We start from the raw sequence: 21731 nt of genomic DNA, 5'->3' as shown, positions 1-21731 counted from the left end.
TAACACAACGAGTAACCCATGGCCAGATAAGGATTCTGTACTTACACACTTTTATTTCCAGTTGAAAAACTTCTTAATGTAGTTTGAGAGAGGAACTTTACCTTGCTCTATGTCTATATTTTTATATTCTCATCAAGGCCTGGCTTAAATTTTATGCATTTCACCAATTTTAAATGTATAAACAAACATTTTGTTTTAGTGTATTCACTAAAAATGTCTAATCATCAGCCACTCCCAGTTCCAGAAAGGTTGTATGACTCTCAAGAAACTGTACACATTGGTAATTATAATCTGTTTCCCACTTCCCCATATAGGCCTGAGGAGCAATCAATATCTATTATCTTTCTACAGACTGGTCTGGTTTTGTTTTCAGTTTCAAAAATGCCATGATATTGTATGTCTTGCAATGGGATTATCTCACTTAGCACAATGCTGTGTTGCTTTATAAAAGTTACTCATTTCTATTTAATGATAAGCAGTATCCCATATATGACTACCCAGAGTTAAGTTTATCCTTCCTTCCAAGAAGTTGCTGGGATTTAAACTTTTTTTTTGTCTTCTATGAATAATGTTCATTTGAAAATCAATCAGTTAATACTTATGTTTCCATAGTATATATGTACTACATTTTCAGTTGAAAGGTTGTTTCCATTTTTTTTTTGGATCCCACTTGATGGGGAGGAGCATTGTGAAATGCTGTCATCTGGATATGACATGAGCATTGTATTCATGGATGTACAGTAAACCATGATAGGAATGTACTAGGAAGGGGCTCCCATTTGCCTACTGTACAATGGGGAGGTGAAGGAGGATGTAGCATGAATCTGATTCATTAGCTATACATAAAAAATTGTATTTTCATGTGACATCATTTGCCAATGCTGACATTCTGTGCTAATGACACAAATCTACTTCTATTCATTTCAGTCTTCATTTGTGAACAAGTGAAAAGTGAGTTCCTATAAGGTGAACTTCAGCCAATGCTGATTATAGTGGATGCAACCATGTTTTCTCTTCCGTTGTTACAGTGGGAATATTGACGTGAGGTGTGTTAGAAGTGCTTTGGGAAAGCCTGTGAGATAACCACTGAGTGACTACTAATATTATTTAGTAAAGTTATTAAGATTAATGTCACTTAAACATGGAAACAAATATAAGCTTTTATTTTTATTCCTACTGGTTCATACTGTTATAATGGATACAGTCAACTTTGCTGATTGACAATTCTACAGCAAGAAAAGTGAGATTCTATGAAGATTTGTCTTGGCTGTGGCTATCTCCCCAGCAACAAAGCTTGGGCAAATTATGAATAACTCACTTTTCAAAGGAAAGTGTTTGACTTTCTATTATTATTGTTGTTACTACTACCACTACTATTTGTTGTAATAATGGTGGTGGTGCTACAGAATAACCCAGTGTCTTCTGCTTTCTTGGCAAATGTTCTCCCACTGAACCATGTAGACCCTTAAATAAGTTTCTAAGAAAGTGCGGAGGCTCAAATGGGTATCACCATAACATTTAATATTCATGACTAAATAATATCCATAGTGTAGCTAATGCTATTTGGGGTACAAATAGGTGGATGAAGAAGGAAAGTCCTTCTTGTCTGATGGAGACAGGCAGACATTTCAGAAGCCTGCCTGGGATGTTTCTAGGGAGGCTTTGACATGACAGCCTTTTGGAAAGCAAGGGCATACCTCATTTTCAAGCCAGTACTAAGGAAAATGTTCACAATTTTCTTTCATTTACTCTGGGTAATTAATAAAGATCTATCCTGCCATCTTAAAGAATGTTTTGTTAAATTTTTAGCTTAAGAATTTGAAGGAGCATTTTAGGAGGAGGATCAGAAGATGATAGGTTAAGGCCAAGGTCATGAACTCCTGGGCAGGAGCCTGAATGAGTAGGTTTGGCCAAGATTCCTCTACTGGCTGGGCAGATTCCCTGTCCTTCCTAATCTGCTTATTTGAAACTACAGATAATTCTTTCCTAAGTCATGGGAAATGGTTAAATGGATCTAATTGGCCCAAGTTACCAAGTAAATGATTCAAGGAAATTGTATATTGAATTTTATTTTAAATAAAGAGAAACTAACTTTGCCTAAGGACATAAATCCTTGTAGTATCAGAGCAACTTCAATTTCTGAAGAAATATACAAAGTATTTTTCCTAATCATAATTGTTGATTGGCATGTTGCTCTTCCCGCACAACATCTTCCACCACTCCCATGTCCCAGTACACTCCTGGGATGCTTGTTTTTTTCTGGAGTTTCCCTTCTAGAAAAAAATCTGTCTTGCCTTACCTGTTTCTATTCCCCAAGACTTCTAGAAGACTTCTTTGTCATGTACTGTTGCTAAGAGACTGTTACCTCATTCAAATGAACCAATTTCTGGGCAAGATTCTTTGCTTTTATCTATGTGGGATGATAAAACAGAGATGCGATGAGGACATTATTTAGAGGGCTAATGATATAGTTTGAGACAAATTTAGCTGAAAGTAAAGCTGGTGTCTGTTTTCTAGTTATAAACTCATACTTGTATAAAACCTATTGGAACTTGAGGCACCCAAGAGTTCCTTCTTATTCTAAGACACATTTGAAACCTTTATATATTCCAGTCACACATATTCATCTCCAATTTTAGTGAAAATAATAGTATAATCCACTTAAATTGAAAATTTGTTTCAAAATATGTATTATGGATCAAATTCTCACTTTTGACAAATATTCCAAAAATGTAACTCTATGAAAAAAATCTGCAGCCAACCCCCTTCAGTCTGACCAATGAGCCTATAGTGACTGATATAAGTTGGAACGAGCCAAGCAGCAGTAAAAGCTTGAGCATAGTCATTGGGCTAGTATAAAATATGACATTAATTTATAAGCATCAGTAAGTTCTTATGTTTCTTACAAAAGAGTCCATTTTTCAGAATTCACCTAATTACCTGGATTCTTTACATCACTTGTGTAGTTCTAAAATTTGAGGGAATATTGAGATTTGTGTTAGTTGACACTGTGTTGCTTTTTTAAGCTATGTGACTTTTTGAGATTTTTGAAATCTGGCTTTGATTGGTTATTTACAGTGTATCCACACAAGATGATACTGAGATTTTTAAAGTTAGATAAGATGTGTTCCCATCCTAGATGGCAGGAACTAGCTTGTTATAGGTGTCAGTAACCAATTGTAGGATAAAACAATGGTCCTAAGAGTCATATCCTTCTACACCCTGGTATGTCTCTATCTTTTAAATAGATTTTCTTGATAGTGGTGGCTAAGTGGACATGTTTGTTTCTTCCTTACATTTTTGAGTGTCCACTTGATATTGCAATTCTGTCTGGAGGGCTCACCTGCTCCGTGTGCAGCTAGGTATAGACCTACTGTGATACATGCAAACAGACTGTTCTCTGAGGTTAGCACCAGCAGGCAGGCTATAGACTTTATTTAGGTAGAACATCTCTTTGAGCAAACAAGTTCAGGAAATTAACAATTTGTCTTAAGTAGATATGTCCATGGTAAAGTTATGTTAAAATATTCCAACCTGGTTTCTGAGGAGAAATACTTAGATTGGATCAGTACCCAGAGCCAAGTTATCTTAGTAGTTATTGCTGAGGCAATCCCCAAGGAAAGCAAGATCCAGACTGTATGGGGTGCTGTGAAGGATGATGTCAACACCTTGAATGAAACTTTGAATAGATATTTGTGTTCTACCATAGAGAAAGTTTTGTTTCAATATGTATGGAATATTATGTTTTCTCAGCCACACAGGTGAAAATAAGTAGTCAACCATCATCCATCTGAAGATACAGACCAGCCTCTAACATTAATTAATTCTGTTTTCTTTTCATTTGTGTGTGGAAAGTAACTTACAGTGATTTTTTTTGTTTTTGTTTTTATTGATTTGGAGTGATTTGACAGAAGTAAATTATCATCATTTTTTACCTTGGAAGAGTAATTTTTAGATTTCAAGTTATACAGAGGTAAATTTCAATGTAGCCCAAATACAATATTTATAGTTAAATGAAACAAGTCTGCTACACTATTAGTATTTTATATATGATATCTAGAAAGGCACGAGAGGGTGAATGTTTCTCTTGGCCTAAAGGAGGTATCTAAATAATTTCAATGCCAAGAATAATTTTCAGAAATGTGAACATTAGTCAGTACATTTAAAAAAAATCCATATATGGTAAAATTCATTTAAGAGAAGTGTGAGTTTTATTACATACCCAAAGTAAGTGTTAAAAAGACAACCTGACTGAAATTTTACTCTGTTTTCTTTCATTCTCCGTCTTTCTCATTTATCTTTTGCAATCCTCCTAAATTTTATTTAAAGCAATAACTTACATGCTTCAACTCAACTTTCTCTAGTATAGTATGTGTACCAGGTCAACCTATTTGCTGGTTATAACTTACCAATTAGCTTCTATAATATTTTCTGTTTACCAGTTTTCAAGGTGAGTACAATTTTCTATGATGAGAAATATGTATAATATTTTCTTCTTGACACCCTATGGAAATTCTGGTATTTATTGAGGAAAGATGGTCTTTCTTGGCCTTCCACATTGAACATCATGTATTTGAATTGAAGATGGTGATGACCATATAGTATCTGATATTATCCTATGATCTATTTTAATGCACGATTTATGACCTATTGTATAAGTCTGTGGTTCCATTTTGCACTCATGAGCAAGGCACTCCAAAAATGTATGCCTCAGAGTCAAACATGGTATGGTAGCCCATCTTATAATAATAAGTAAAAACATTTCATCAGTACTTGAAAGCAATAACAAAATGATATTTACCGTACAAACTATAGAATAGTACTGCAAATTTGAATACAGACCATGGTGTTTTGGCTATGCTGTCATATGTCCCTTGATGCTGACGTCCCTTGATGCTGACAGATGTAGATATAGTCAAATAATAGAGTTAAGATTAAGAAGAGAATAAGTATACAAAGGAATCCAATGAAGAACAAATAAGAGCTTGTAAAACTTTTATGTATGATAGAAGGGGTAGCTGTGCTATTCTTTATTGTAAATGTATGGAGTTTTAGCATGATATAGAAGACTTTCTCCCTATTATACATACATATGAAGTGCTTAATATATGCCTCAGTTCAGATACTAGGTTTTCTGGCTTACTTACACTATGAGATAACTTGAATATTTGTACTTGTGAAATTCGCCAAGTAATTAGTATGTAGCCAAGGATAAGAACCTCTGTGTGAAGGGTTAGACATAAACTATCGCACCAGAATTAGTGACAGGAACCAAGACTATAAGAACATGGAAATAAATGTTCTCCAATAACATATCCCAAGAACTCTTTGCACTTGTAACCTACTGTAGTTTCTAAACAATAGGATGAGTGCAAGGACAGGCAAGTGTGTGTTAAAGCAACGTCTTTATTCGGTATCATGGCTAAGGTATACGATTGCTTGAACTTGAGATAATAGTGAGCTCAGAGCCATAATACCAAGGTTACTGAGACATATGCTGAGAATTTGAGAGAGTTTTGGTGAATTGCAAGTGGTGACCCCAAAGTCTCATATTAGGGAAAGCAAATCAAGTATCTTAAATCTATGAGCAGTCTAGTCTCATAAAGAAAGGCACAGTTGAGTTTAGGAGCAGAACATTCCTGTCTGATTCTTTACACTAGTCTACAAAGACACACCAACAATCAGATCTGACCACTGGAGGGTCAGAGAGAGGGTGAGGGAGAGAAGGAGAGAAAGAAAGAATATGTGTTCTCCTTCATTTAGAGGGAGACATCAGGAATAGAAGATTTGTATCTAATGAGCTACATGACTAAGGAAAACTTAACTATAGAAAGTAAGATTGTGTCAATTTTCAAATAGATAATTCAAATGCTCCCAATCACTAAATAAAACAACTCCTTATGTTATTTATTTATGACTATGAATTTTTTATTATAGTTTTTACAAACATGTAAGTCTAAATTGTTAAAATATTAATAGTAGGTTTCTGGTGAGTCAAACTTCATGTTTGTGACAAATCTCTGACATATATAATTATATTTAGTGTGAAAACTGATTTAAAATGTAGATTATTACTTAAGTGGGAAGTTAAGTCATTTGATAAGAAAGAAATACCATATCATGTTTGACAATCAACTATGAGGAAAATGATGACCATGTAGTATCAGGTTCAGACCAAGCAAAAGCCCCACAGAAGCTGTCTCTGGTTACCTGCATGTGACAAAGCCTCTAAACACGTGCCTCATCCAGGTTCTGCTGTTACACATGCCTTCATCAATTAAAGAAGGACTAATGACTTTAATCATCACAATGCCTTCAACAGACTCCCTGGGCTTGGAGATTTTGAATGACTGCAAGACTTCAGTAGAAAAATGCTTATTGTTTGCAAAGAAAACAGACTCCATGTTAGTTATTTCTCACATTGCTGCAACAAAATACTTGATAATATAACATATGGAAAGAAGGCTTACAATAGTTTTCTTGTTGAACTCTAGCACATCATGGCAAGTGAGGACTATTAGGCATGTGGGGGTAGCTGGTTGAATTGTGTTCAGTCAGAAAGCAGAGAGGGATGAGTGATACTTCTCACTGTTTCTATTTTCTCTTTATTCAGCTGGGGATCCCATCATGTGCAGTGCTGCTAGCCACATTCAAAGTGGGTCTTTCCTAAATCTAACTGGAAATCTTGTTATAGACACACCCTGAGGTGTGTTTCCATGGTCATCCTTAGTCTGTCATGTTGACAATCAAGATTTTTTACAATTCTATTTTATTTTAATTAAAATAATATTCTATCATTTCTTCCTTCCCTCTCCTCCCTCTAACCCTTTCTTATCACTCCAGCTCCCCTCTCTAATTCATAACCTCTTTTTCTTTAAATGTATATGTACATACATACACAAACATATAAATAGAACCTGCTGAAGCCTTTTATTCTTGGTTGTATATATATATATATATATATATATATATATATATATATATATGTTCCTAGGGTTGACCATTTGGTAGCAGATAACCAATAAGTGATTTCAACCCTAGAAGGCTAATTCTTCCTACCTCAGAAGTACTTACATACTTGTAGTATTGGGGTGGGTTCCTATGAGATTTCCCTTGCATGCTGGCATGTGAACTGGTGTTGTTATTGTTCATTTTCTGTCTAGGAAGCTATATAGTTGATGTTTCATTGGTGTAGTTTTCCTGTCATCTAGAAGATAAAATATTTCTGCATATCTTCTTGTTTTCTGGCTTTTAAAATAGTTCCATTCCCTTGTCCGTGACATTCCTTGAGGTTTCACCTCTATCAGAGAAATGATTAGAAGTCAACGGTTGCTAAGAGAAGGAAGAGTCATGCTTTGGAGGACATGATTGTTAGTAGGTTGATCATGCTTCATTGGACTCCCTCATATACATGTGCATGTGGACAGAACTTCTAGATTCAGAGTTATCCCCAATAGCAGCAGTGAAAACAGCAGCAGCAGCAACAAGAAGTCATGTGATTGAGAGACAGATGGGTGGGGGCATTGGGGGAGTTGGAAAAAGGGAACGGTGAATGAATACTATCATCATCAATATACACACAGTAAAAATATATGAAACATTCAAAGAATAAAAGTTATTAAGAGATTAAAACAATTTTAACCATCATATGTTCCAAGCTAAGAAGTAGTAAACAGAAGGCCGAGACAATGGCTTAGTCAGTAAGGTATACTTGGAACAAAAGATGAAAGACCTTTTGTTTAATAGAACCCATATAAATAAAGTCCAGTGTGTGCAATTCTAGAGTGATAGGGAGAAGCCATACTTGGGGTATACTTTCCAGTTACCTAAGAAGACCAGTGTACTGGCTAGTTTTGTGTGTCAACTTGACACAGGCTGGAGTTATCACAGAAGGGAGCTTCAGTTGGGGAAGTGCCTCCATGAGGTCCAGCTGTGGGGCATTTTCTCAGTTAGTGATTAAGGGGGTAGGGCCCCTTGTGGGTGGTGCCATCCCTGGGCTGGAGGTCTTGGGTTCTATAAGAGAGCAGAGGTTCAGGTTCATTGCAGGATTTCTCTACAAAAATCAAACACACTTAAAAGTATTTTATCTCTGACCCTTATATGATTCACATACACATATCTTCTTGCACATGGAGGTATGCCTATGAAACCTGTGCACATGCACGTACACATGTGTACACACACACAAATAAATACATACCCATATATATGTAAATATATATGTATGTATATATACATATAAATATATATATGTACATATATATATATACACATTTATACATGTACACAAAATGAATGAACAGAACCAGCACATATTTTAAAAAGTTATTAATTTTGCTATTGTGGTCACCCTACCACACAGAGAAAAAGTAGATCATTAACTGGGAGTGAAAGGTACACATTTACTTGTAACTATTTTTTTTTATCTTCTAGGTTTGAGGAAGTATGACCAAAATGATCACAGATTTTATCTGCAGGAAGAAAATCTGTTCACCTCAAAAAGAAGCACTTCCATCAATCATTGCTGCTAAGATATTCAGAACACAGGGAATGTGAGAGGAGCATTTAGTCAGAAATTGCATCTTTGATATAAAGTGAAATTTGCCTCTTTCCCTGCTTCTTCGAGGATGTTCTTGGCAACAGTGTTTAGTTGTCTTTGCTTTTCCTTGTCAACGTTTTGCCTTAGTTGTTGGTAAAAGGAAGTTCAAAGAAGAATCCACAACATGATTGATATGCAGGCATAACCAGAAAATCGATCCAAACTAAGCCACCCGAGCTTTATAAACAAGCTTGGTCACATTTCCTGTAAATAGCCTTTTTGGTTGACATTTATACCACTAGGTATATTTTGGCTAAGATCTGCAGGCTTTAAATATGCATGGCGTGTGGAAAAAGGTGTAATCCTTCTTGGGATAAATTTCACATTTAAGAAAATTGGTGGGTAGAAGAGAAAATTGATAGTTTTATATATTGATGAGAATATCTGAAATAAAATCTGTCATGTTTTTAGCCATTTATTATTTGGGACACAAGATTGAGTTGTTTATTTACACTTCACTGTTATAAACAAGCAAGATTTAGGTAAAAACTAACTCAAGCTTAATTAAATGTTTGTTATTCTTCTCTGCTTGGGAGAAAATTAAGTCATGTTTTTTTCTTTCATTTATCAACAAGAAAAAACAAAACAAAACCCACAAAAAACAAAAACAAACCACAAAACAAAACTTAAGAATCTCTTATCTTCATACTCAAAGTGTTTTTATATTTTATCCTAACTAAGTGGGCATTTAGCAAATGTTAGTAAGAAATGACAGACTTCAATCCACTGGCATTCTGGGAGTCCATGGAATTGAACCTCATATTGCCCATAATAATAAATAACTTTTGCCATGCAATGAAAAAATATAAACACTTTGTATTGACTCAATTTGTACTTTGACAATTTCATACATGTCTGTATGAAATTTTGATTCCTCTCATGCCACCTTCTTTCATGGCTTTCCTCACCCTTGTCCTTCCCCTTCTCTCTACAAGTCTTTCCCCATATTTATGTCTTTGAATTTCTGGAACAACTTATTTTAATGTGGGTCATCTTTTTAGACCTTGGATCTGTGCCTGTCTAGGCTGGTCAGTTTACTGTTGAGTATTTTGTGAACTGTCACTTCCGGAATCATTCTAATAGTTAGTAGTATAGGAGGTAAGAATAGTGTTTTGTGGGCCTCTTTTCAACCATTGATTGAGTGCTGACAAGTCCAGTTCTTACTGCAGGCCCAGTGGATGAAAGAGAAGCTGCTGTAAGATTTTATTTGCAATTCCTGGATCATGCCTTGAAAACAGCACGTCATAGTTCTCACTTCCAACTCTTATATGTTCCTTGTTTCCTTTGTTACCATACTCCCTGAGTCTTAGTGGCGGTATAAGTTCTACCCTAGGGACTAGTAACATCCCCAGACACAATTTTTGAACTGGCTTTTTGGTATGGGAGACAGATTCTCTCCTATGGAGCAGTCCTAAAATCTAATAAAAGAGTGGTTGGTTAGTCCTATAATGTGCCATTCCACTATTGAAATAGTGGGCACCTCTTCCCTGAGTAACTTTGCAGTTTCTATGCATCATACCTTGGTATGATCTTTTCTCCAGCATCCTGGTTAGCACCTCTAAGCATTATGAATGCTAACCAACAAGGAGGATACTTTCTGTTCACTGCTTTATCTTGATTTCTTTATCCTTGTGTGTTGTGGTATGTGTACATGAGTGTGTGTGTGCATGTGTAGTATTGTGTATGTACTGATACATATGTGATCTATATATTATATTTTTTGTTTTTAAATTCAGAGACAATTTATTAGAGCTTAAAAGAGATGCCCCAGGATAAATTAGCTCTAAATCACAACAGCTTCATGGGGATAATAATGGAGGAAAAAGGAAGAAAACCTATTCTGTTTGAGCTAGTTGGAGGTCAGCCACATTGTAGATAATAGGATATGTGCTCAGGAGGGCAGATGTAGACAGAGAAAGACTCCAAATATCAAGGGATCTATGCTCAGACAGGTGATGAATAGAAGGACCAGTTTTACTGCTTGAGACTCAGAACCTGTACATCTCCTGCTTTGCAAAGCATAGCCTCAGTTCTTTATTTTGATTATTAATTAATTCCATAATAAAATTATTTAAAACCAAGAATTGTTAATCTCCCAGATTTTACAATAATGTCATTTTAGTATGACTCCCTTCCTTTCTCCTCACTAAATTGCCTGTCTACTTTTGTTTGTGTGGCATCACCTAAAATATGACAGTCAAAAACAATCAAATTCATTTTTAAAGTTCCTTCTTTTACTACCTTTTGTCCAAACTCCAATATAATCTGAAAGCAATCCAAAGATCAATTCTCTCTCCTATGTCTCTACTAGAGAAACATGAGGATGCATTTAAATAGAACAATACCTGTGGCCCTTAATCTCCTATTAGCTTTGTCCTTGGTGAATAACAGCAGCATTGCTTAGACTCATTTCCTCTATTCTGTGCATAAAGCTGATCTCTTCAGTTGTTGACATTCCTCTCTACCTGTGTCTTTCTGCCCATACCTACTACGTGCCCTGAATTTAACATCTTATTAATCTAGACATTCATTAGTTACCATTTTCCTAAAAAACCTCCATATTAGTTCACATTTTCATGATTCCTTCATGATGAATGAGACTGTTGTGTAACAGAGATTTAGGTACTGGCATCTCCATAAAAAAGCTAATGACTTATCTGCAGCATTTATTTCACTGTTATGAAAGTGTTTGTTTACATATGCTTTTCTTTTCCTTAACAATCTTTAAAAAGTACTTTCTATTTACTTAAAAGTAGACATTGCATTGCTCATACTTTTCATCTTTAATACTTCTGTCTTTGAAAGACTGGCCATCCTATAGACTTTTGTCTACAATATTCTTGGAATTCTCCTTCTGTCAATAATAAATAAATTTTAAAATTATATCTCCAACTTTACCATCATTTCATAAACTAACTCTTGATATTTTCTCTTAGATTTGAGGTCTCTATGAATACTAATCTATTTTAATTCCTTTCACTTATGTTTTCCCCATCAAACTAGTCATTTTCTCAGCTTTAATACTTTTAACATGTACAATTTTCAAAATTCCTGACAAAGTGTTACGTAGAATATCTTTGGAAATTATAGAAATGAGAAAGAAATTGATTTTGTTATGCTATTATTTTTAATTTTTTAGATTTATTTTATGTCACATGTATATATTTGCCTGTGTGTATGTATACTACATATTTATAGGGTACCTATGAAGTTTGAAGAAGGCATCAAATCTCTTAAAAGTGGATTTACAAGTGGTTGTGAACCACCATGTGGATGCCAGGAGTTGAACCTAGATTTCCTGAAAGACTAAATTCATTTAACCACTGGTCCATCTCCCTAGCCATTTGTTATGCTAATTTTAATCACTATATAAAAATTTCTATCTCAATTATGAGGAAAATAGCTATTTTAATATGTATATGTGTTTTTGAGTGTTCATGTATGTGTGTGCTCATGTGTATAACTCTTGCTGGTGTATGTGCTCATGTGTGTGTTGTGTTCATGTTCATGTGTGTTTACTCAAGTGCTTTCCTTGGAGTGGGTCAGAGTCTTGTCAAATCTGTTTTTAGGATTGGTGGACCTATGAACATATTATTAAGTCTTTAGAAGTCAATCCCTGAGCTTTTGTACTCTATATTTGCTAGAACTCATTTCATTCTTCAGCATGTAATACATTTCAGATAAAAAAGTCATGAACTCATCAAAATTCCTAAAGTTTAGACACTGTCAATGAGTACAGTCATGTGTTCTCCTTTTTCATGTGATCACTGGACTGGCTACTACTAAGCAGTAAGATCCCCTGGTACTACATAGAATCAGGCTTAGTCTGAGACTTAGACTCCAATAGAACGTTTCCTCTGCTCTGTGTGGTGATCGTGCCCTTTCTTACTACATGCCATTATGTTCAGTACTTGTTTTAAGAGTTCTTAGTGGCGCCTGAATAGAGTTCATCCTTCTTTAATACCTGCTTCCTGTAACCAAGCCTCAAATACCTGGCATATGTGATTTGTAACATTTCTCTCATTATTTTCAACTCAATGGTGGGTCTCTTCACCATCATATACCAGTAATACTCAGAATAGATAGCAAATTTTGGGAGGAATGAATTTAATTTTATCCATTTTCTTGTCAACTTGAATTAGAAGAATGGAAAACAAACTTGACAATGTAGGAGTTTTTTTATCTGCTAGTTTTTAAAACACTGTACAATTCAATATATTAGCTTAATTATGAATTATACAATAACATGTCCATATACCAATTATACATGCACTTTAAAAGCTACAAACATTACTTAAAATAAAATGACTTCTAAAAGTTGAATATTTGTTTAGTTTTTATTTATGCGGGTGTCTGTCTGTGTACTATGTATACAGTTAATCAAGAGCATCATTTCCAGTTGACCTGGAGTTAGATGTGAGTGTGACTGCTTGACAGGTGAGTTAATCATTTAATTTGGATTTTCTGAAAGAACTGCAAATGTGCTTAATTTCTGAGCCATTACTCCGGCATCAAGATATTTAATAGTATAGATAAAATATTATTTTCCTCTGAAACTTCTATGATGAAGGTGACTATGCCTGGTCACTGAAGAGTGTATAGACTATGCTTTGGATATGAGTATAGATGTTTGATTGTTGTTGTTATTTCTTATTGGATAGTTTTTAGATTCTTTGAAATTTTAGTGATTTCTATTCAAAGGCAGGGCCTTGGAATTATTACACAAAGAAATGGGAAAATAGATTATACATGAAAAATATAGAACTAAATAATTTCAAAACAGAGTTGTTAGAGGCAAATGAGATAAATCACCAGGTATTAGGGCTTGTTTCCAGTCTGAGAACTGAGTTTAGCTCCAAGATTCACATCATGCAAGGAGAGACCTAACTCCCACAAATTTTCATATGACTTCCACATCAGTGCCACAGCATGCATGCATGCATATACCACATACTTACACATACACACAGAAAAATGAGTAAATGTAATAAAAATATTTTAAGTTGAGCTAAATACTTTAAATTTATACTGATCCTTTCCCTAAAACTTTATAATGACTTCTAAAAGCTGGTATGAAATCCTGAAAAGACTTGTTTCTGGATCATGGAATGTATCAACCTATTTGTGCTAAATCCCTGAGTCCATAGCAGAAACCTGGGAAAGGACAGATTAGTTCACACATGACCACACACAATTCTCCAAGAGTTTTAATTAGAATGCAAGCCATCACCGCCTAAGAGATAGACTAATCCTTTAAGCAAGGTGTTAATTGTTAATCTTATTTTTCCTGCCTCATAGCATTGTATAACACTCTGTTTATAATCGGCTTCCTGTGGTAAAAGAATGGAATACTACCCCTTAATACATGTTTTCCCATAATCATTTTAGTGGCCATGGGTCTTTATAATAGCAGCTAATCTCCATAACATCATCATTAGTGAATGAGGGGAACTAAAATTATAGAGACCCTTTGCTCTAATTATAGACTCCAAATTGCAAATCCATTCTTTAATCAACTGTAAACGCATTGTAAAGGGAACTGTAAGTTCTTTCCAGGGAGCAATATGCATTCAAGCTAGCAGAGTGGAACAGAACAATGTAATGTGCTTGGGGAATAATAATGGAGCATATCCTCATTGTGCCTTCATTGCAATATGGCTCCTTGCTAAGGGCAACAGAGTATGTCATGTGCCTCTGCTTCTCTGCTTTTGAAGATCATTATAAAGGCATGGCATTGGCATGTTGTTACATGTCCAAAGTTCATGATTTCAGTGAAACAAGTATATCCTTACATGGCTACCTCATCTAGGGTCACTTATGTCCTGACTTTTCTTAAGAATTTATTGAAAGAAAGAATTTTTATTAAAACCCAAGAACCATATGAACTCCACAATATTTTTTTAAGTTCACTGTCCCCATGGTGGATTTCCTTCAGCCTATAGCATAGAGAGATCCCAAAATGTATTTCTGTAATACCACAAATATTTTAGAATTTCATGTAGAAATTGACAGATACAATTTTTGTCTTTTAAGCCATAGACATGAACTTGATTTTGGTTGAATGCTAGGCAATCTATGGATGTTGCTAGATTTTTTTTTTTTTTTGACTTCATAAGGTTTTGAGTTTAATGCAGGACCTAGGGAAAGAAACCACATGCAAAAATAGAGCTACAAAGTCTGTTCACTGCAAGGAATAAAAAGACAAAATTGTCCTGAGAGAAGATAAGAGACCTTGTAGTTCCTCTACAACTTACTAAAAAGCTATGAAACAGGATTAGAGGAGCATGTGACAGATGCTTCAGTCCAGTGCTGACACTCATCTCTAATCAAGAATGCAACTTCTTTCCATTCAGAATCTTCCAGCCCAGGTGAGTCCTCACCTGTGAATGGTTGGCAGTTGTCTTTTCTGAGTTGCTAGGATTCTTAACTGATTAGAGAAAATAAAAGCAATACATGATTTTGTTCAGCATCTGCCATCTTTATTTTCTTGTTAAAGACAAGGTTGGTAAATATATAAGTTTATTTTTTCTCCTTGTGAGAATGCAAGAGTTTTAAACTTCAGACTTTATCCAATGTTTCTCTTTAGAATTTAGTGGTTTTTTTTTTTCTTGGAAAAGAAAGAAGTCCCAAAGAATCAAGATCATTCTTTACTTGTCTAATGATCTCAGCTGTTATTTTAACATCAAAATGGACTAATAGTATTTTTCTCAGGAGCAGTACTCTCTCCTTGAAAACTATCTAATCTCAAAACTCCCGCTCTCATTCTGCTCTGTGTTATAATTATTAATTCCTCATTATTTTATAGGAAATAAACTTCATGAATGCTTCTGTAACATCAAGGCTGAGAGGTTTGAATGAGGGTCAGTAAAGGACAAAGCCTCTCTTGCTGCCTCTCTTACCTTCTTTCTCTTACTTTCACTTTTCTCCCACCTTCCCCGTTCCCTTCCTCTCTCTCTCCAAGTGGCCATGGCAAGCCTCTACTCTTCTATACTTCTCCCTCTCTCTGCCTTTCTACAATAAGTGCCTTAAAACAAAAACAAACAAACAAAGGTAAAGCCAAAACTCCATGAATTTCCTTTGTTTAATCTTCCAGTGATTGTTTTTCTTTTAGACTGTAACAATCCTTACATCAGTTTTGTTGTTTAGGGATTCTGATTCTGATAGGAACACATAATTAAAAATAAAAGTCTACCTTTTCTAGGTAAGGCTAATTTGGAAAGAATAATGATACTCAAAATTAATAAAACTCAGTGTTTAGCTTTTAATATTCTAGTAGAAAAATATCTTTCAGTTTCCCAGAAAACTGGGTGTTCATTTTTTTACCATGACATTTTTGTTCTGCTTCAATATTCCTATGCTTTCGACAACAATTTTCTTATATTTGAATTATTACTGAGAGCTACAAAGGTTAACATTAAATATATTAACTTTTTAATGTTATTCAGCTTTTTCCTCCATTAGTCTTCCCTAGACGTCAGTCATTATTTACATAATTATTTCGTCAATCTTGCCACAGCTTCTTACCTCCGGAGTGTAATACAATGAGCATTCATATTTCATGCTGTCCCAGAAAGGCCGAGTGTGAGGTGAATAGTGTAAATGCCGTCCATTCATAAGATGACCTGGAGTAGGTCTGTAACTTGGTGGGAAATCTGCTTTGGATCCAGGATACAATGGGACCCTAAGAAGCCGAGAGTTTGAACCGACAGGTGGTGAATGTATTGCACTTGTCAGCTGGCCTTTGGAGGATGAACATGCCTCAGAAGACATAGGGTTTATTCTATAAGGGAATGCCATTCTCTGAAAACAAGCAACAATTCGTCTGTACATCAGCATATTATGCTACAATTTGAGTGCTTAGGATCTGAGAAAAAAATTATCTTACTACTAGCCTTTAATGTTGCTTTTATAGGCTATAATCTTTTCATGTCATGGACCCTGCTCATCCTTACTTAGCTAATATTACTGGCAGTGTGGGGCTTTGTGAGGTAGCCAATATAACTTAGAGCCTTCATGACATCATTAAATTGCTTTCTGTAATTTTTAGTTATTACCTAATGGAATTTATAAGTACCTTAAGCATAGTCATAGGACCATATTGATGATGGGCTATGCTACCTGTTCCTCCCCTTGCAAAAGCTTTGAAAGATGTCTTTGGAGAGGATTCTTAAAGCTTGTTCACTGTTTTGTTTCTCATAGAAATCCTGCAGCAAGAGAGGAGACCATGTAAGTTTCAGACCTCACTTCCAGCAGAAGCTGTTCGGGCATCAGAGTGAGTCCTCTCAAGTTCTACTTGGAGATTTTTTAACTGAAGAATATAAAATGAAATCTTATGAAGGGAATGACAAATATTCTAAATTTTAATCAAGTTTTTAACCAGTTTCAAGTTTTAGTTTTTCCCTTCACTGTTGTGGAGAAGACTGTGAAATATATTCTGAAGGGTGAAAAGTCTTTTCTTGAAGCTAGATACCTCTGATCTTGCCCACCACTGACATCTGTGGATCTCTCTTTGAAACGTTTTGTTCTAAATGTTTGTGGCTCTCGAGATATTTTCTATGGCTCACTTTTAAGTTAGTAAGATTTCTGGATACCATAATAAGAAAGACGTTTTAAAATTTAATTCACAAAAAATGTTATTCATTTAAGCTACAATTCTTTCATCCTTAGAAATATTCCCTCACATTTCTTCAAGAGAAAGTTTGAGGTAAGGAATGGCTTGTGTGCTTTTCATTCTCATTGTGCAGTCCTACACCAATGCTCCACAGTTTACACTAAATATGAAGATTTACTTTATAGTGAGAATCAAGAGGATTTATTACAATGATCTTCCCTGGCACAAACAAACCAGTATCTCAGCATCTCTCCAACTGGCCTCCACAATCCTTGTTTTATGACTTTTTCCTTAAGATTTGTTCCCTGGCTCCTGCTTCCTTAACTAGTTCTCCTCCTCTTCAAACCTGTTCATAATCCTTAAGTCACTTTCTTTGAACTTATTCCAACTCCTTTTCATGTCTCATGAACTAATTATAAAAATCAAAATTCCTCCGGAAAAGAAACATAAAGAAAGACATGTCCACATGCTCTTGACACAATTATTACTCATCCTTGGAAGCAATACTGAGCACTTTTTAAAGGAGGTGCACATACCTTATCTTTTAGAAACTCATGATAACCATGTAGAATATTGAGCCTATTAGAGTGTCTTCCACTTGTTTCCTCCCTAGTCTACTGATGCTTTTCCATCCTGCACTGTGTCTATGCCAAGCTTCCCTTGACCTGGCTGTAGAAACCCCATCCTTCATACTACGAGGAGGAGAACTGAGGGGAAGCAGGAGCTAAGTTGGATTTTAATGTTGTTCTCTAGGTTTCTAAGTCCAGTTCTTGACTTTTAAAAACCATTTTTTTCATCCTGATGCCACCCATCTATAGCTGTAGGTCCCAGAATGCCTCACTAACACTGCTTCTCCTACCACCCACCAATCCTAGGTTGGTCCAGTTTAATGGTCTGGGGTGCTTCAAACCACATTCATTCAGCCTACCCCTTTGGAGGTAGCTCCTTATGCCTCTTTAGTTAACCTGTGTAGAAGGACTTTAAATTATATTCCTTTCTTGCCAAGTTACCAATTCCTCTGCAACCAAATACTTCTCAAAAGTAGAAATGCAAACACCCAACAAATATATGAAAACTTCTCAAATCCTCTAGCCATCAGGAGAACATTAACAAAATATGCAACAGAACAGTCATATTTTACCACCAGAAACTCTGTGATTGGGGAAATTAAGCACAGAGAAATACACAATTTATCTGAATTCATATAGCAGTGGAGCAAATTTGAGTACTTCATATTGATCCAATCTCATGACAGGTGACATCATTTCATCATCTTCACTGTAGAATGACACAATCTGAAATAGTATAAATTATTGTTTGATAACATCACCCAATGCACATAAGCCTCTTCCTGCTTGCCTTTAACCATTGATAATGGGAAAGTGAAAATGTCTGTTTAGTCTTGTTTCTGCAAGTTGTTTGTCTGGATGGCTGTTGAGAATGGTCATGGAGATTATATAAGGAAATGCAACAAATGGGATGACTTTGAGCTGCTGCTTAAAAAGAGGCAAGGAAATAGCACAAAGAGCCCATATACAGGAGGGATAACATTGCATAATGAAATGTCATTCAACTATAAAGAAGAGTCAAGTATTGGTACTTTCAGAAAAATAGATGGAACTGGAGGATATCATATTAAGCCAGTCAGGAAATATTGTATATTTGTTCTCTCATGTGAAACCTGTAAAAGAAAGTGCTTTCTCAGAACTCTGTCTTTCCCCTATTTCCACAGAGGTTGACTGTGTTTCTCAGTCTTATGGTATGATAGTCCTGATAGGTGGAGACTCTGTCCAAGCTGTGAGGTGTCCATGCCCAATTTACTGACCTCCTGGGGATGCTGTGTGGCATGTGAAGTTCTTGACTAACTGCACTTATACAAAAGTTAGTGGGAAACCTAGATATTCTGTTGCCTAGTAGATCAGATGGCTTAATACTTTGGATTTTTCTCTAGATATTCACAGCTTCCTCACCATCACCCACATTCTTTTCTTGCTTTAGTTGATTTCTCTTTCTTCCCTGATGCAATACCAGATCTTAGATGTTGTTTTTAGAGGGACCACTTTGTTGATATCAACTCCCAGATTCCTTCCCTTTCAGTAGACACAGTTTTCCATATTGTGTTCCATTCCTGCTCCACTCATTGAAGGGAAGAAACTAACAAAGGAAAATCTTGTGAACCTCTCAGCTATGGGTACTGGGCCTGGAATCAGAGGTCAGAGCCAATCTCTATCCCAGAGAAGAATGTCTTAGATCATCAGATGTAATAGTCTCTTGTTTCTACCTTCTGTGAATGCCTCTCTACATCTTCTAAGACTCTGAAATAACAGAGCTCAAGAAAAGAATAAAATAAAAAAACACAAGTATGATACACACAAACACACACAGAGAGAAATATATATTCCATTAAATTGCTTGCTAAAATAGCATTTATGTATGAGCCGAAGGGCAGAGAGCCCTGAGTTCAATTTATTCATGGTCATATGTGGCTATAACCACAGAAGCATGGGGGGAAGTGGAGACAGAGGATTGCAGGGAATATCTACTTATGAGCCTAGTCTCAGGTAAACTCAAGACTCCTTCTCAAAGGCATAAGTTTGAGTGTGATAAATCAGAACTACCTCCACACACACCAGACACATAATACACATGCTAAAACAAGGCGCTCTGGGGAGGCATTTAGGAGCTAGGGAATATAATTTCAAAGTATCATATTATTTTTGATTTTTTTGATTCAAGTTTATCATAATTTATATTTAGATTGATTTCTTAGTGAGTTTATAAGTATAAAACATAGAGGCTATGTTGAAAGGGAAAGCTGCGCACATGTGTCTGTAAGAAGAGATATTTCTGTGTTTCTGCTTTTAGAAGAAGAAAAGGCAAGGTAGCCTATGTGTTTACAGATGCATCCTAGGACTCTTTTATCTACACATGCTGTGAGCCTCTACTTTTACCTGGCAGCTCTCTCTGAGTTATTGCCATGTCTCCAGCCAATGCCAATTTGGAACAGAGTACCTTTGCCTCATCCTTGTCCCTAATAAAGAAGTTCCTGATAGATCTAGTCTTCAAGAACCTACTTAGAGCTTAAGTGTTAAACATTTTTTTCATTCATTATTTTATTTACTAAGTAAATAGAGTAAAAGGGACCACACTTCTTAAAAAATGTTTGTATGTGAGTGGAAATTATTGTTCTTTACCATCCAGTGGATGAGGCTTCCATTTCTGCTTAGGAGCATGGGTAGGGTAGACGTCTTTGACATTTTGATGTCTATTGTATGCTGATTTTGTACATCTGAGTTAAGCAGAGTTTTGGAAAATAAATAATGACACTCTACATAGATTTTTTTAGTCACAAGATTTTTTCACAAACATTTATGATTTGAAATAAGTCTAATTCATTTTGGTTATTGAATGGCGTTAATTAGTGGATGTTTTTCTTTTATCAGGGTTATACTTCTGACACTGAGATGTAAGATCTGATGCCTAGTTTGTTTGTTATGGCACTACCACCAGTGGGAATGTACAGAAATCCTGAGAAGTTTGACATATTTTATTACAATTTCAATTTTGAGTTTCAATGGTGTATGTACTCAGTTCTTTTGCATAACATTTTCCATCATTTGGTAATTATATATATGTGGATATTTATACAAACCAATATCATTTAAAATATTGTGATGTTTAATCTTTATTATCTACTTGACTATAATTAGATTCCCCTAGGAGATACAACAGTTGGCATGCCTACAAGATGTTTTGCAGAAACAATTAATCGAGGAGGAAAGATCTGCTTTGATTGTGGGCAATATTTTTTGTGCACTAGAGCCTAAAAAGAATAAGAGGAGAAAGAAGGGTGAGTGACAGCTTTCAATGATCTTGGATTCCTGATGAGCCAAGATGTGATCAGATATCCTCACATTGCTTCAGCCATAGCCACGATGCACACCCATATCCTTCCTTTGTTGCCTGCTTTTATCTCCTTTCTCTCAGAGTTCATACTTTCAGTTTTGAGACAAATAAATGATCCCTTCATTTGTTTCTATTAGATATTTTGTTATAGCAGCAAGAAAAGTGACTAATACATGAAAGAGATGATGCTGATACAGGAATGCATATAGTATAGACATGGGGCCCTCCTATGGATGTCCTAGTGAGCCCTGTCCCAACAATCACCTTCAATTTCTTGGAAGTCATTCACTTGGCAATGTAACCCTATGTTCACGTCTTCCAAATTAACTGCTATACATGGCTACCCATCTGATTCCTAATTCTTCTTTCTGTATTCTAATCCTGCCTCACAAATCCAAGTAGTAGGTAATTTGGTTACCCTAGGGAGAATGTAGAAGTGTGCATGACTTATTGAAAGTCAGGAGAGGTGCAGCTGGGTTTGCAAACACTATCTGATGCCTCATTTCATGATGGTTTTTAAGGTTGTTAGAGGTGGCCCAGGCTGGCTTTCAACAGAGAGGTGGAACCACTTGGTATTGAAAAACCTACTGTGGGGATCTTCCCCAGGGTAGATTA

The sequence above is a fragment of the Mastomys coucha genome, unplaced genomic scaffold (assembly GCF_008632895.1).
Source record: "Mastomys coucha isolate ucsf_1 unplaced genomic scaffold, UCSF_Mcou_1 pScaffold22, whole genome shotgun sequence".
Taxonomy (NCBI): domain Eukaryota; kingdom Metazoa; phylum Chordata; class Mammalia; order Rodentia; family Muridae; genus Mastomys; species Mastomys coucha.
The sequence above is the reverse complement of the archived record's forward strand: the minus strand, read 5'-3'. Positions refer to the sequence as shown.